Source organism: Grammomys surdaster, unplaced genomic scaffold (assembly GCF_004785775.1).
Source record: "Grammomys surdaster isolate TR1022 unplaced genomic scaffold, NIH_TR_1.0 126906, whole genome shotgun sequence".
NCBI lineage: Eukaryota > Metazoa > Chordata > Mammalia > Rodentia > Muridae > Grammomys > Grammomys surdaster.
Window position 1 is genome coordinate 2,580,069 of NW_021621692.1, and position 15,466 is coordinate 2,595,534.

At 40.5% G+C, this 15,466-nt stretch overlaps 1 protein-coding gene across 1 annotated transcript in view; it reads right to left on the reverse strand.

Annotated features, from left to right (window-relative positions):
• LOC114615574 (ATP-binding cassette sub-family A member 8-B) overlaps window positions 1-15,466 on the reverse strand; it is a 74,311-nt gene that overhangs the window by 53,944 nt on the left and 4,901 nt on the right. The gene's annotated exons all lie outside the window — the stretch shown is intronic.

The following is a 15,466-nucleotide window of genomic DNA, read 5'->3' on the forward strand; positions in this document are numbered from 1 at the left end:
GGACTGATGTCAAGCTTTGTCAATAGATGGCTTTTCTTAGTCTGTTTTCTATTGTTACATTAAAAAATGATGCTAGGTACTTCACAAAGCAAAGATAGTTATTTGGGTCAACTTTCCTCGTGACACAGCATGACACTTTTTACCTTGGCAAGGTCTCCTAAGCTGTATCACGGTATGGTACAGGGTCTATGGTTCCATCACTCTTAACATCACCACACCACACGGTAGCCAAGTGCCTAGAATGAGAACTCTTGGGGAGTTTAAGTGACAAACAGAATCCAAGCTCTAGCAGAATTGGAGGAGCATTTTAGAAAGAAGAGGCCATCCTTGGCTCATGGCTGCTAGCTGCCTGGGCTTTTACAGGAAGCATACTTCCTTACTGCTCAGACTAAATGGTTCTCTGTAGTGTAAAGATCATGGAGGCTATATATTTCCATGAATTTTCTCTAGCCTTGACTTCAGCATTGCTAATGTAGACACCTTTCTTCACAACTTCATTTCCCTTACCTTTCTTATTACAAAGACCACACACTCTGGTTCTTTTTATTTATTTATTTTCATCTATTGAAAATAGGTTATTTTTCTCATATAATACATCCTGATTATAGTTTCCCCTCCCTCCACTTCTCATAGGTCCTCCCACCTCCCCTTCCTTCCAGATCCACTCCCTTTCTGTCTCTCATTAGGAAAAAAAAAAAAGCATGTTTCCGAGAGATAACAACCAAACATCAAAATAAAATACAATAAGATGAAGAACAAAACCCTCATATTAAAGTTGGACACGGCAACCCAACAGGAGAAAAAGAGTCCCAGTAGCAGGCATAAGAGTCAGAGACCTATGTGTTCTTGGATGGTCAAAATAGAAATGCTAACCTAAAATCTAATGTCTAATAATATTTAATGTCTATATGTATATCATCTATATATCTATCTATATCTATCTCTCTACTCATACATGTCAGAATGGCTTAGATCAATAACACAAATGACAGCTCATTCTGGCAAGGATGTGAAGCAATGGGAACATTCCTCCATTGCTGGTGGGAGTGAAAATTTGTATAGCTACTATGGAAATCAATTCAGCAGTTAATCAGAAAGTTGGAATTTAATCTAACTCAAGATCCAGATATACCACTCTTGAGCATATACCCAAAGGATGTTCCATCCTATCACAAAAACACTTGCTCAACCATGTTCATTACAACTCTATTCTTAATAGCCAGAAACTGGAAACAACCTAGATGTCCCTCAAGTTCATTTACACAATAGAGTTTTAACTTGGCTATTTAAAAAAAAAAATGGCCCTTCCTCCCCTTCCTGGTCCTGTGGGCTGGGGCAGACACAGCGTTGGTCTGCTCCTGTCCTGTGGAGATACTGACTCCTGAGTCATCCTAGAGGAGCCACTGCACTCAGAGCAGCCAAGGAGCCACTGTACTCAGAGCAGCTGACACTGAGTTGATCTACTCCTGTCCTATGGAGATACTGACTCCTGAGTCATCCTAGAGGAGCCACTGCACTCAGAGCAGCAGAGGAGCCACTGCAATCAGAGCAGCAGACACCAAGATTAGAATCATAAGACTACAGAGACATCTGGACTCTGAGGAGCTCTGCAACAAGCAAGATAACTGGAAATACAGACTCCAGTCTTACACAGTGAGGGCAGGCAACACTAGAGTTAACCAGATGGCGAAAGACAAGCGCAAGAACATAAGCAACAGAAACCAAAGTTTCTTGGCATCATCAGTTCCCAGTTCTCCCAATATAGCAAGCCCCGAACACCCCATCACACCTGAAAAGCAGGATTCAGAATTAAAATCACTTCTCATGATGATGATAGAGGATTATAAGAAGGAATTAAGTAACTCCCTTAAAGAAATACAGGAGAGTACAAGTAAACAGATAGAAGCCCTTAAAGAGGAATCACAGAAATCTCTTAAAGAAATGCAAGAAAACACAAAGAAGGAATTAAACAAAAACATTCAGGATCAGAAAATGGAAATAGAAACAATAAAGAAAGCTCAAAGGGAGACAACCATGGAAATAGAAAATTTAAGAAAGAGGTCAGGAGTCATAGACGCAAGCATCACCAACCGAATACAAGAGATAGAAGAGAGAATCTCAAATGTAGAAGATACGGTAGAAAATATTGACACAGTTGTCAAAGAAAATGCAAAATGCAAAAAACTCCTAACTCAAAACATCCAGGAAATCCAGGACACAATGAGAAGACCAAACCTAAGGATAATAGGTATAGATGAGAATGAAGAGTCCCAACTTAAAGGGACAGTAAATATCTTCAACAAAATTATTGAGGAGAACTTCCCTAACCTAAAGAACAAGATGCCCATAAACATACAAGAAGCCTACAGAACACCAAATAGAATAGACCAGAAAAGAAATACCTCCCGTCACATAATAATCAAAACATCAGATGCACAAAACAAAGAAAAAATACTAAAAGCAGTAAGGGAAAAAGGTCAAGTAACATACAAAGGCAGACCTATAAGAATTACACCAGACTTCTCACCAGAGACTATAAAAGCCAGAAGAGCCTGGACTGACATCATACAGACCCTAAGAGAACACAATTGCCAGCCCAGATTACTATACCCAGCAAAACTCTCAATCACTATAGATGGTGAAACCAAGATATTCCATGACAAAACCAAATTTGCACAATATCTTCCCACAAACCCAGCACTTCAAAGGATAATTGATGGAAAACGCCAACACAAGGAGGAAAACTACAACCTAGAAAAAGCAAGGAAGTAATCTTCCAACAACCCCAAAAGAAGATAACTATACAAACATAACTTTACCTCTAATAGCAAAAATAACAGGAAGCCACAATCATTTTTCCTTAATATCTCTTAACATCAATGGTCTCAATTCCCCAATAAAAAGACGCAGACTATCAGACTGGATACACAAACAAGACCCAGAATTTTGCTGCATACAAGAAACGCACCTCAGTGAAAAAGACAGACACTACCTCAAAATAAAAGGGTAGAAAACAATTTTCCAAGCCAATGGTCCCAAGAAACAAGCTGGAGTAGCCATTCTAATATCAAATAAAATCGACTTTCATCCAAAATTAATCAAAAAAGATAAAGAAGGACACTTCATACTCATCAAAGGAAAAATCTACCAAGGTGAACTCTCAATTCTGAACATCTATGCTCCAAATGCAAGGGCACCTACATACATAAAAGAAACTTTACTAAAGCTCAAAACACACATTACACCTCATACAATAATAGTGGGGGATTTCAACACCCCACTCTCAGCAATGGACAGATCATGGAAACAGAAACTAAACCGAGACACTTTGACATTAACAGAAGTTATGAACCAAATGGACTTAACAGACATCTATAGAACATTTCATCCTAAAACAAAAGAATATACCTTTTTCTCAGCACCTCATGGTACCTTCTCCAAAACAGACCATATAATTGGTCACAAAGCAGGCCTCTACAGATACAAAAAGATTGAAATAATCCCTTGCATCTTATCAAATCACCACAGAATAAGACTGGTCTTTAATAATGACAAAACCAATGGAAAACCCACGTACACATGGAAACTGAACAACTCTCTACTCAATGATGACTTGGTCAAGGAAGAAATAAAGAAAGAAATTAAAGACTTTTTAGAATTCAATGAAAATGAGGACACATCATACCAAAACTTGTGGGACTCCATGAAGGCAGTGCTAAGAGGAAAACTCATAGCTCTAAGTGCCTACAAAAAGAAACTGGAAAGAGCACACACTAACAAGTTGACATCACAACTAAAAGCTCTAGAACAAAAGGAAGCAAATACACCCAGGAGGAGTAGAAGGCAGAAAATAATCAAACTCAGGGATGAAATCAACCAAATAGAAACAGAAAGAACAATACAAAATATCAATAAAACCAGGAGTTGGTTCTTTGAGAAAATCAATAAGATAGATAAACCGTTAGCCAGATTAACCAGAGGGCACAGAGACAGTATCCAAATTAATAAAATCAGAACTGAAAAGGGAGACATAACAACAGAAACTGAAGAAATTCAAAAAATCATCAGATCCTACTACAAAGGCCTATACTCAACAGAACTGGAAAACCTGGAAGAAATGGACAATTTCCTAGACAGATACCAGGTCCTAAAGTTAAACCAGGAGCAGATAAACCATCTAAATAGTCCCATAACCCCTAGAGAAATAGCAGCAGTCATTAAAAGTCTCCCCACTAAAAAAAGCCCAGGACCAGATGGTTTTAGTGCTGAATTTTATCAGACCTTCAAGGAAGACCTAATACCAATTCTCTTCAAACTATTCCACAAAATAGAAACAGAAGGAACACTACCCAATTCGTTCTATGAAGCTACAATTACACTCATACCCAAACCCTACAAAGACCCGACAAAGAAAGAGAACTTCAGACCAATCTCCCTTATGAACATCGATGCAAAAATACTCAATAAAATTCTAGCAAACCGAATCCAAGAACACATCAAAACAATCATCCATCATGATCAAGTAGGTTTTAATCCCAGGAATGCAGGGATGGTTCAATATTTGGAAATCCATCAATGTAATCCACTATATAAACAAACTCAAAGAAAAAAACCACATGATCATCTCACTAGATGCTGAGAAAGCATTTGATAAAATTCAACATCCCTTCATGATAAAAGTCTTGGAAAGATCAGGAATTCAAGGCCCATACCTAAACATAGTAAAAGCAATTTACAGCAAACCAGTAGCCAACATCAAGCTAAATGGAGAGAAACTTGAAGCAATCCCACTAAGATCAGGGACTAGACAAGGCTGCCCACTCTCCCCCTACCTATTCAATATAGTACTGGAAGTCCTATCCAGAGCAATTAGACAACAAAAAGAAGTCAAAGGGATACAAATAGGAAAGGAAGAAGTCAAAATATCGCTATTTGCAGATGATATGATAGTATACTTAAGTGACCCCCAAACTTCCACCAGAGAACTCCTAAACCTGATAAACAACTTCAGCAAAGTGGCTGGTTATAAAATCAACTCAAACAAATCAGTAGCCTTCCTCTACATGAAAGATAAACAGACTGAAAAAGAAATTAGGGAAATGACACCCTTCACAATAGTTGCAAATAATATAAAATACCTTGGTGTGAATCTAACCAAGCAAGTGAAAGACCTGTACGACAAGAACTTCAAGTCCCTGAAGAAAGAAATCGAAGATCTCAGAAGATGGAAAGATCTCCCATGCTGATGGATTGGCAGGATTAATATAATAAAAATGGCCATCTTGCCAAAAGCAATCTACAGATTCAATGCAATCCCCATTAAAATCCCAACTCAATTCTTCACAGAGTTAAAAAAGGAAATTCTCAAATTCATATGGAATAACAAAAAACCCAGGATAGCGAAAACTATTCTCAACAATAAAAGAACCTCTGGAGGAACCACCATTCCTGACCTCAAGCTGTACTACAGAGCAATAGTGATAAAAACTACCTGGTATTGGTACAGAGACAGGCAGGAAGATCAATGGAATAGAATTGAAGACCCAGAAATGAACACACACTCCTCTGGTCACTTGATCTTTGACAAAGGAGCTAAAAACTGTCCAGTGGAAAAAGGACAGCATTTTCAACAAATGGTGCTGGTTCAACTGGAGGACAACACGTAGAAGAATGAAAATTGATCCATTCTTATCTCCTTGTACAAAGCTCAAGTCTAAGTGGATAAAGGACCTCCACATAAAACCAGATACACTGAAACTAATAGAAGAGAAGGTGGGGAAGACCCTCGAATACTTGGGCACAGGGGAAAAGTTCCTGAACAGAACACCAATGGCTTATGCTCTAAGATCAAGAATTGACAAATGGGACTTCATAAAATTGCAAAGTTTCTGTAAGGCAAAGGACACTGTCAATAGGACAAAACGACAACCAACAAATTTGGAAAAGATCTTTACCAATCCTACATCTGATAGAGGGCTAATATCCAATATATACAAAGAACTCAAGAAAGTAGACACCAGACAACCAAATTACCCTATTAAAAAATGGGGTATAGAGCTTAACAAAGAATTTTCAATGGAAGAAACTCGAATGGCCGAGAAGCACCTAAAGAAATGTTCAATGTCCTTAGTCATCAGGGAAATGCAAATCAAAACAACTCTGAGATTCCATCTCACACCAGTCAGAATGGCTAAGATTAAGAACTCAGGTGATAGTAGATGCTGGCGAGGGTGTGGAGAAAGAGGAACACTCCTCCATTGTTGGTGGGACTGCAAGATGGTGCAACCACTTTGGAAATCAGTGTGGGTTTCCTCAGAAAATTGGACATAGCATTACCTGAGGATCCAGCTATACCACTCCTAGGCATATACCCAGAAGATGCTCGAACATATACCAAGGACATATGCTCAACTATGTTCATAGCAGCCTTATTTATAATAGCCAGGAGCTGGAAAGAACCCAGATGTCCTTCAACTGAGGAATGGATTAAAAAAATGTGGTATATTTACACAATGGAGGATTACTCAGCTATTAAAAACAATGAATTCGAGAGTTTCCTAGGTAAATGGATGGAACTAGAAATTATCATCCTGAGTGAAGTAAGCCAATCACAAAAGAACACACATGGTATTCATTCACTGATTATTGGATATTAGCCCAGAACCTTGATATGCCCAAGATGCAACTCACAGGCCACATGAATCTCATAAAAAAGGAAGACCAAGTAGGGGTGATTCAGTTCTTCTTAGAAGGAGCAACAAAATACTCAAGGGAGCAAACATGGAGACAAAGTGAGGGACAGAAACTGAAGGAGGGGCCATTTGAAGACCTTTCCACCTGAGTATCCACCCCATATGCAGTCACCAAAGATAGATGCTGATGTGGAAGTCAGGAAGTACATGCCGATAAGGGCCTGATATGGATGTCTCCTCAGAGGCCTTCAAGAGTCTGACATATTCAGAGGCAGATGCTCACAACTAGCCATTGAACTGATCATGAGGTTCTCAATGGAGGAGTTAGAGTGAGGACTGAAGGAGCTGAAAGGGTTTGTGGCACCATGAGGAGAGCAACAATACCAACCAACCACAGCTCCCAGGGTCCTAACCACCAGCCTGGGAGCACTTATGGAGGGATCCAGGGCTTCAGCTGAATATGTAAGAGTAGAGGGCCCTGCCGGGCACAGGTGGAAGATGAGATCCTTGACCTCATGAAGGCTGGACGCCCCAGGGGGTGGGAATTTTCAGGGTGGGGAAGTGGGAGTGGGGGGGGGTAGGTGGGGGTTACATCCACAGAGAAGAAGGAGGAGGGGTAAGGGGATGGGGGGTTCCCTGGTGGGTGGGGGATGGGGTAAGGGGATAACATATGAAATGTAAATAAAATATCCAATAAAAAAATGACACCATGAAAATTTCAGATAAATGGATAGAACTAGAAAAAAATTCCTGTGTGAAGTACTCAAACTCAGAAAGATAAATACGGTATATATTCAGTAACAAGTAGATATTGTCTGTTAAGTAAATGATAACCAAGCTACAATCAATCCATAGACCCAAAGATGTTAAGCTAAGAAGAGGGCTGTAGAGGACATGCATGGATCTCCTTGGAAGGGGAAAATAGACTTCATGGGTGGTCTGAAGGCAAGTGGAGACAGGAATAGGAGGATCAAGTGTGTGTCAGGGGAGATGGGGTAGAGAGAGAGAGAGGCGCCTGGGATTGGTGGTATTTGAGGGATTATATGGAAACCTAGTGCAGTGGAAACTTCCTGGAATAAATGAAGTTGATCTTAACAACTACTCCTAATAATGGAGGATACAGAATCTCAATTGGTCATCTCTTGTTGCCCTTCAAGGCTTCCAGTATTGCGATTGGGTTGCATTCATTTGAGTTGTTGGGGCCCATGGAAATCCCCAAATAACCCAGGTTGTTATTAAGACAAAGGATTGCTCTTTGCAAACTGACAGTGTGGTCCCATTGCTAAAGACAACACTCACACAACTCATTGGACATGGAGAAGTTGAGCTGGTACCTTCACTCCTACATTCTAGTTTCTTTGATGAGGGAAGGCACTCTGCATGCTAGTGCAAGAAAAATGTGTGACCCAGCACAGCTACACTCTAGTTTGTATGCCTATGATTTGCCTTCCCAGATTATCCACTTTGTCAACACATTTTCTCCCCATCCAAGTACATTCTTCCTTGGATAATCTCCATAGCCCTAGGATACCCTTTTTAGATCTCTATCCATATTCATATTAATTAGCTTATTATTATTATTTAATAATTGGTTATCTTGATCTCCCCTTATGTAAATCACTGTGTGGGTTTTGTTTTTCAATTATTCCCAGGGCAATGCACATGAGCACTCACTTCCTAGTGTTTGTAAACTCATTCTTGGACATGTTACTTAGCAGTCCTATTGTATATAGTTTGTTTAAGAATATGAATAAACAATATAGCAGAATGTCTGATATTTCTAATAAAAAATGGTATACTTTGTTCCAATTTTTTGTGGGAAGTCTTTAAATTTTCCCTTTCCTGCAAAGAAAATTAAATTTGTACTGTCTTTCTATGAAAAAAAGATTAAAGTACAGAGGCAGAAAAGGATTGCAAAGACGATATCTTTAGTTTTTATATTTTAGCATGTATTCTGAGGGGCTGGAGAGGTGGCTCAGCAGTTAAGAACACTTACTGCCCCTGCAGAGGCCCCAGTTTGGTTCACAGCAGCTATATAGTGGCTCATAACAGTCTGTCACTCCCATTTCAGCATATCTTATGTATGCCGTCTTCTGGCCTCCACTGGCACTGTACACATGTGAAGCACATACATACACACATACAAGCAAGACACTCATACACATAAAGCTGAAATAAATAAACGTATTTAGGTTTGCTAAGAATGAGGAGGGATTACATTATTAGGAATATGTATTTTCTGAAATCATTATTATAGTTTTTATTACTATAAGAAATAAATGAAAGTGTGTCTTTCCTACATTTCACCAATGCCTGATACCATCATCCTCTGTACAGCTTCCTAGACATCTCCTTTTATTTATTGTTCGTAAAGTCCCATGGTGATATCACTACTCCCTTAAGCATTTAAAAATAAAGATATGTACTCTATAAAATCTTAAGTTTTCTTGGAATCACCAAAGAGCTTAAAGGAGAAAAAAGCCAAGTGATATAATTCCAGAGGGTCACAGACTTCAAGGATGCATGGGACTCACGGGCAGTTTGCCTTTGGTGTGAAGTGTAGAGAAAGACCAGGCCTCCTGAAAGTGAGAATAAGGCATGTGAGGTTCTAGTAGATTCTCACCAACCCAGTGTTTCCCAACACATTTGCATATTTTCAGTTCTTCAGAGCTTAACACTTGCTTGCCAAGATTTTGCCTTGTCGCTATTGTATGCACACAATGCAATGGAAGAAAACAAAAGATGAGAGAGGTGCCTCAGTGTGCCATAGGGCATCAAGCCTGTACCTTTCCAAGAATGTTTTCCTCTAAAGGCAAAAGCTGCCCAGGGACAGGGATTCCTGAAAGCCCCAAAGACCAGGACCATGACAAGGGAATGAAACAGAAGCTAATTTCTACTAGGAGCGATCTGCAAATTCTCCAAACTGTATTCCCACTGACGTTTCAGGCAACCTTACACTGCTGATGGGGAATGGGTACAAGCAGGAAAACAATAAAAGGTGTATCTGTTTGTCTGTCTGGGTCTGTCTGTCTGTCTGTCTGTGTGCACATATGCATGTTGGAAGCCAGATGAAAGTATTCCCCAGTCATTACCCACCTTGTTTCTTGAGTCAAGGTCCTTCCCTGAGCCTGCAGCTCTTAAAGTAGTCTAGGCTGGCGGGCCAGAGAGCCCAAGGGATCCTCATGTGTTTCACGCCCAAGCACTGGAATTACACACATACCGCCATGCCTGGCTTCTGGGGACTTAATTCTGTTTGTGTTAGGGGAGATGAAGAAAATCATCTTTCCTTCATCAAAAGGCTTGTACTAAGTAAAGACAATGATGATTACCTTTAGGAGTGGGGGTGGCTATCCCCAATGGTAACCAGCACTTGTTTTGTTTGTTCTTTACCAATTCCAGAGCAAAGAGAAGTTACTGCTGAGGTTTGTAATAGGGGTGTGGCATGGAATTAAGCTATGCTAAAGAGGAGAAGGACATTCTCACGTGTCTGAGACCTCCCAGCAGGAATAAAGTAAGAGCGGGTAGGAAAAAAGAAGTGCAGAGGAAAAGCCCACCTCAAGACCTAAGTCTATAAAACCTAAACCCAACACTGAAGCTCAATCCAGAAAGATCTCTGCCATATTCTGGCACTGGGTTGGGCTAAAAACTCCCTTGTTCTATTTGTGGGCCTGAGATGAGAGAATGGTGAGAAATCCCCTCTGTGGCCCAGGTCCCCTTGAGAGATAAGTGTAGGGACGGGGAGATGGCTCAATGGGTTAAGCTCTCCCAGTACAAATATGAGAACCTTAATTCAGATCCCTAGCACCCACATAAAAGCCTATCGAGCCAGTGCACATCTGCCACCCATAAGGCAGACAATGAGGGATGAAGAAACAGGTAGATCCCACAGGATGCTGGCCAGCCAGCCAGCCTAGCCAAAACAGTGAGCTCCATATACTACTTAAATAAGGTGAGGGTGATAAGGGGAGGGCTGATGTTGACCTTTGGCTCCTACATGTGTATGTAACTGTGCTCTGTCTCTCTGTCTCTTTGTCTCTCTCTCTCCCTGTTTAACACACAGACACAGACACAGACACACAGACACACAGACACACACACAGACACACAGACACACACAGACACACACAGACACACACAGACACACACACAGACACACACACACACACACACACACATATATATATATATATATATATATATATATAGAGAGAGAGAGAGAGAGAGAGAGAGTCAATCTGGGTATGTGTAGAGGACATCCTATTGATTTATGTTAGATTGTATTGCACAGAAGGCAGCTGTCTTATCTATATACTGAATGGTCTTTAGATTTCTTCTGATAATAGTCTAGCTTGGTAACTCTGTTGAGCCATTTTTGCCTATAGGAGTTGTTTTTCATTCTAAGTACTTAGCCAGTACTTCATCAACTTCGTTAACCTCACATTGCTAACCTAACTTAGCACACCCATTTTGCTTTCAATTTAACCTAATTTAACAGCTCTCCCGACCTTGTATTTTACGTACACTTCTCATTTAGAAAGCACTTCTGGGGAGGAAGAGACGACCCCGTGGTTAGGAGCACTGTAGCTCTTACAGAGGACCCAGGCTCAGCTCCAGCATGACACTGGGCAGCAGCTCACAGTCATCTGCAACTTCAGTTCCGAGGGCCATAACATCCTGTTCTGGTCTCTGTAGGCACCTGTGTGCACATGGTGCACATATAACAGAGAAGGTACACACATGCACATACACAAACACAAATAAAAACTCACTAAAAAAGGAAAGCATTTCCATGTTTTGAAATTTATATGTACATATTCCTCATTTTCTTCAAGTGGTTTTAACTGGTGTTTTTGGTCAGTAAGCTTGTGTCTATACAGTGTAAGACTGTAGGACCTAAGATACTGTTGGCAAACTGTGTTCCTTTTATGTCTTTCAAGTGTGTTGTCCTGGCATTGACTATTTAAACTCTTTCCTTTTATTTTTGATTGTTTTTTTATATCTCCTCTCTCAAATACTAGATATACATATGTTTGCAATTTGTAATTACTCTATTTTTTTCAATTAGTTTTGCGGCAGCATTTCTTATATGCAGGACAGTTTGGAACTTCATAGTAAATGTTCCCAAATACCAAGGAAGGCCTTCACTTAGTCTTTCACAGTGGTCTTAACTGTCCTCACACCTTCCCTCCGATGTCAGACACAACCAACCCTTCACCAAGGCATCTTATCTTCTTTCTGTTGACCTTTCTGCTGACCTGTGCAGATCTTGTCTGCTGGACCCCGGATCTGAGGACCTGAAAGAATGGGGTGGACTACAGTCTGATGCTGCAGACAATCTTACTTCAGTTTCAATGTACTTTTATACATGAATTTAACAAAGAAAGCAATGATCTAAAGAAAGGCTGTTCAAGTTATAAAAAACATGGTCAGAAAATATGTCAAGAAATATGCCAGTAAGCACATAGTAAATATTGACAGAGCAGCCCTTTCCCAGAACTTCCTCCGAACAGTGCAGTTGAAATTCAATGACCTGGCACATCCTATAGATTATATCTGGGAAAGCATGAAAGGGAGGCAGAAGGCCATATCCAGATTCAGGGCACATGAACCAGATTGGGTTCTATAGCTATGATCTGACATCCAACAAGAATAAATATGCCTTATAAATTGAATGAATTCAACACAGGAGACACAAGATCACATCCAAGAACAATCCAGGGAACACAATGCACCTGAGGTAAAAGGCTTTCTGCTTTTCTCCCTGGAGCCTCTCTCACAGTTCTCCAAGGTATTGTTCATCAGGGGTCATCCTTTTGACTATGTTTTGACATTTTCTTTTCTTAATTCCAAACAATACTCCATTGACCATGATGAAGGAATTCCTTTTAGCCAGTGGAATATAAGCAGAAGAAATACATGGCATTTGTGAGTCTAAAGAAATGGATGGATTTCTCTTTTCATTTTTCCTCTTAAGATGAGTTTGAAGATGGTGTATCAAGCAAGAAATAGCTAGAACCTTAAAATCTTAGAGCAGAGAGGCCAACTACTGGCCATACACATGGCTTATTGAGCAAGAAATTAGATTTTATTGTATTCGAGCCAACATATAATCTTGGTTTGATTTATTCTCACGGCCCCACTATACATTAACTGACATGTTCTCATGTGAGAGATGTTTCTTATTGCAGAATGTCATCACTAGAGACTCCAACTGTTCAAAATGCTGAGCCTACTGAGCCATTGATGGAGCAGCCACATCAGTCCCCTCCCAAGATGCAGGTAATGTCATAGCACAGGGGCCAGAAAGAATGTAAGAGCCCGAGGATGAAGAGGAGTGCTCTGAGGGGCTGGTCTCAGGATGTGATAGAACTGTTGTACACAGGATAATACCTGTGTTTATATGCACAATGGCCCCCCATGATCAAGAGACTTAGAACCTCCAACAGAGACCATATCCAGAGATTAGGCATGCCTCTCCCCTCAGCTGAGGGATGGAGCCACCCATCCATCTCAAAAATATTAACCCAGAATTGCTCCTGTCTAAAGGAACAATACATGGACAAACAGTGAGCCAAGACTGAAGGGAAAGGCCATCCTGAGACTGCCCCACCTAGGGATCCATCCTATCTGCAGACACCAAACCCAGACACTATTGCTGATGCCAAGAAGTGCTTGCTGACAGGAGCCTGGTATAGCTGTGCCCTCAGAGGCTCTGCCAGAGCCTGATCAATACAGATGTGGATGCTTACAGCCAACTATTAGACTGAGCATCGGGACCACAATGGAAGAGTTAGGGGAAGGACTGAAGGAGCTGAAGGGGATTGCAACCCCATAGAAGAACAACAAAATCAACCAACTAGACCCCTAGAGCTCCCAGGGACCAAACCATCAACCAAAGGATACACATGGAGGGATCCATGGCTCCAGGTACACATGTAGCAGAAGATGGCCTTATCTGACATCAATGGAAGGGGAGGTCCTTGGTCCTGTGGAGGCTTGATTCCCCAGTGTAGTGTAATGCCAGTTCAGGGTGTCGAGGTGGGGAGTAGATGGGTGGGTGCAGGAGCACCCTCATAGAAGCAGGGGGAGGGGGAATGGGATAGGGGTTTTGTGGAGGGGAAACTGGGAAGAGAGATAACAACTGAAATGCAAATATGTAAAATAACCAATAAAAAATTTCCAACAGAGGGAGGAGGGGCTCCAGAGCCCCAACTCCTAGCTTAGGAGCTAATGGTGGTTTATAGCTGCCTGGGGAGGGAATGTTGCTGTTCTTTGTATGTGTGGAGGGTAGGGATTGGCAAGTTGCCCCTGACCTTGGGCATGACTCCACACAAATGTGCATATGGGCAGTACTGATTTGACTCAATGTTTTTTTTTGTTTGTTTTTTTGTTTTTTGTTTTTGTTTGTTTGGTTTTTTTTAAATATAAGACATGACATTGAGAGGCAGGTAAGTTGGGAAGGGGTGAGGATGGTGTAGGAAGCACATATAAATAAAAGTATTTAAGAGACTTTTAAAGAATATTTAGGAAGGAAAGAAGAGAGGAAGGGAGGGAGAGAAGGAGGGAGGAAGAGAGGGAGGGAGGGAGAGAGGGAGGGAGGGAGAGAGGGAGGGAGGGAGGGAAGGAAGAAGAAATGTAAGAAGGAAAGAAGAACTAACTCCAGTGACCCTAAATTCCAAACTAATTGAATCAGGGAGAGTTAATAATTTTACACTGCTAAATATTCTTCTATGTGGATTTGCTTTCTAGTTACTAGTTTATTTCTCTAGTAATATTATATACTTTTTTGATTCTCCACAGAAGACTTGTTGAATATTGTGTGCTTCTTGCTTGAAGTTAGCCTTATGTATTACATGCATTAATAATTGCTGATTTACAGAAATTCTACTGATTATATGTATACACACATAAACATATATAATACATACATATATATCTTGTCTCTTAAAATATCAACGAATTCTAGAACTACTATGGTATTTTAAAGACAAAAACCCCTAATGACAGAGAAGTCATCTTAAAATTTCCCTTTAGCTGTTTACAGAATATCTTGACCTTGTGTGTACGGAAGAACTGTTACTCAATTTGAAGACATACAGTGATAGAAGGTATCCTTATTGAAGTGAGAAAAGCATATTTGTTAAATCCTAACCTGATCTTGGGCTAAAACTGAGGTCAGCCTGCCCTTCAGGCTCTACAGTACTGAAGGAATTTTTGCTAACTTCTTTTGTTCAGCTTCTGCAATTACAAGGCTTTCTGCTCCCTGATCAAACAGAGACAACATGTTGACACAACTGTGCCCTATTCTTCTTAAAAGTACATGGCTTGCTAACAGCCATTGCAGGTATGTGAATGGGATGTACCAAACTTGTGGTTTTTACCTTTGGAAACTCAAGCTGGTTCTTCAATAGTCACCCATATGTACATAATTGATTTTACCTAATTGATTTTTTTCTCCATCTAGAGTCCTATGACTATTGAAAGGCTAAATTTTAAAACAACTGGAGTACTTTACCAATGAAAATTCTGAATACAGAAGGTGTGGTGGTGGTGGTAGTGGTGGTGGTGTGTGTGTCTTTGTCTATAAAACTTGAAGTCTGCAGATAGAGTGAAGATAATCAAGAGTTCGAGGGTAGCCTCTTCATAGTGAGTTAAAGCTAGCCTGGGAGCATGACACCTTATATCAAATGAACAAACCAACAAAACACACACACAGAGAGAGAGAGAGAGAGAGAGAGAGAGAGAGAGAGAGAGAGAGAGAGAGAGAGAGAGAG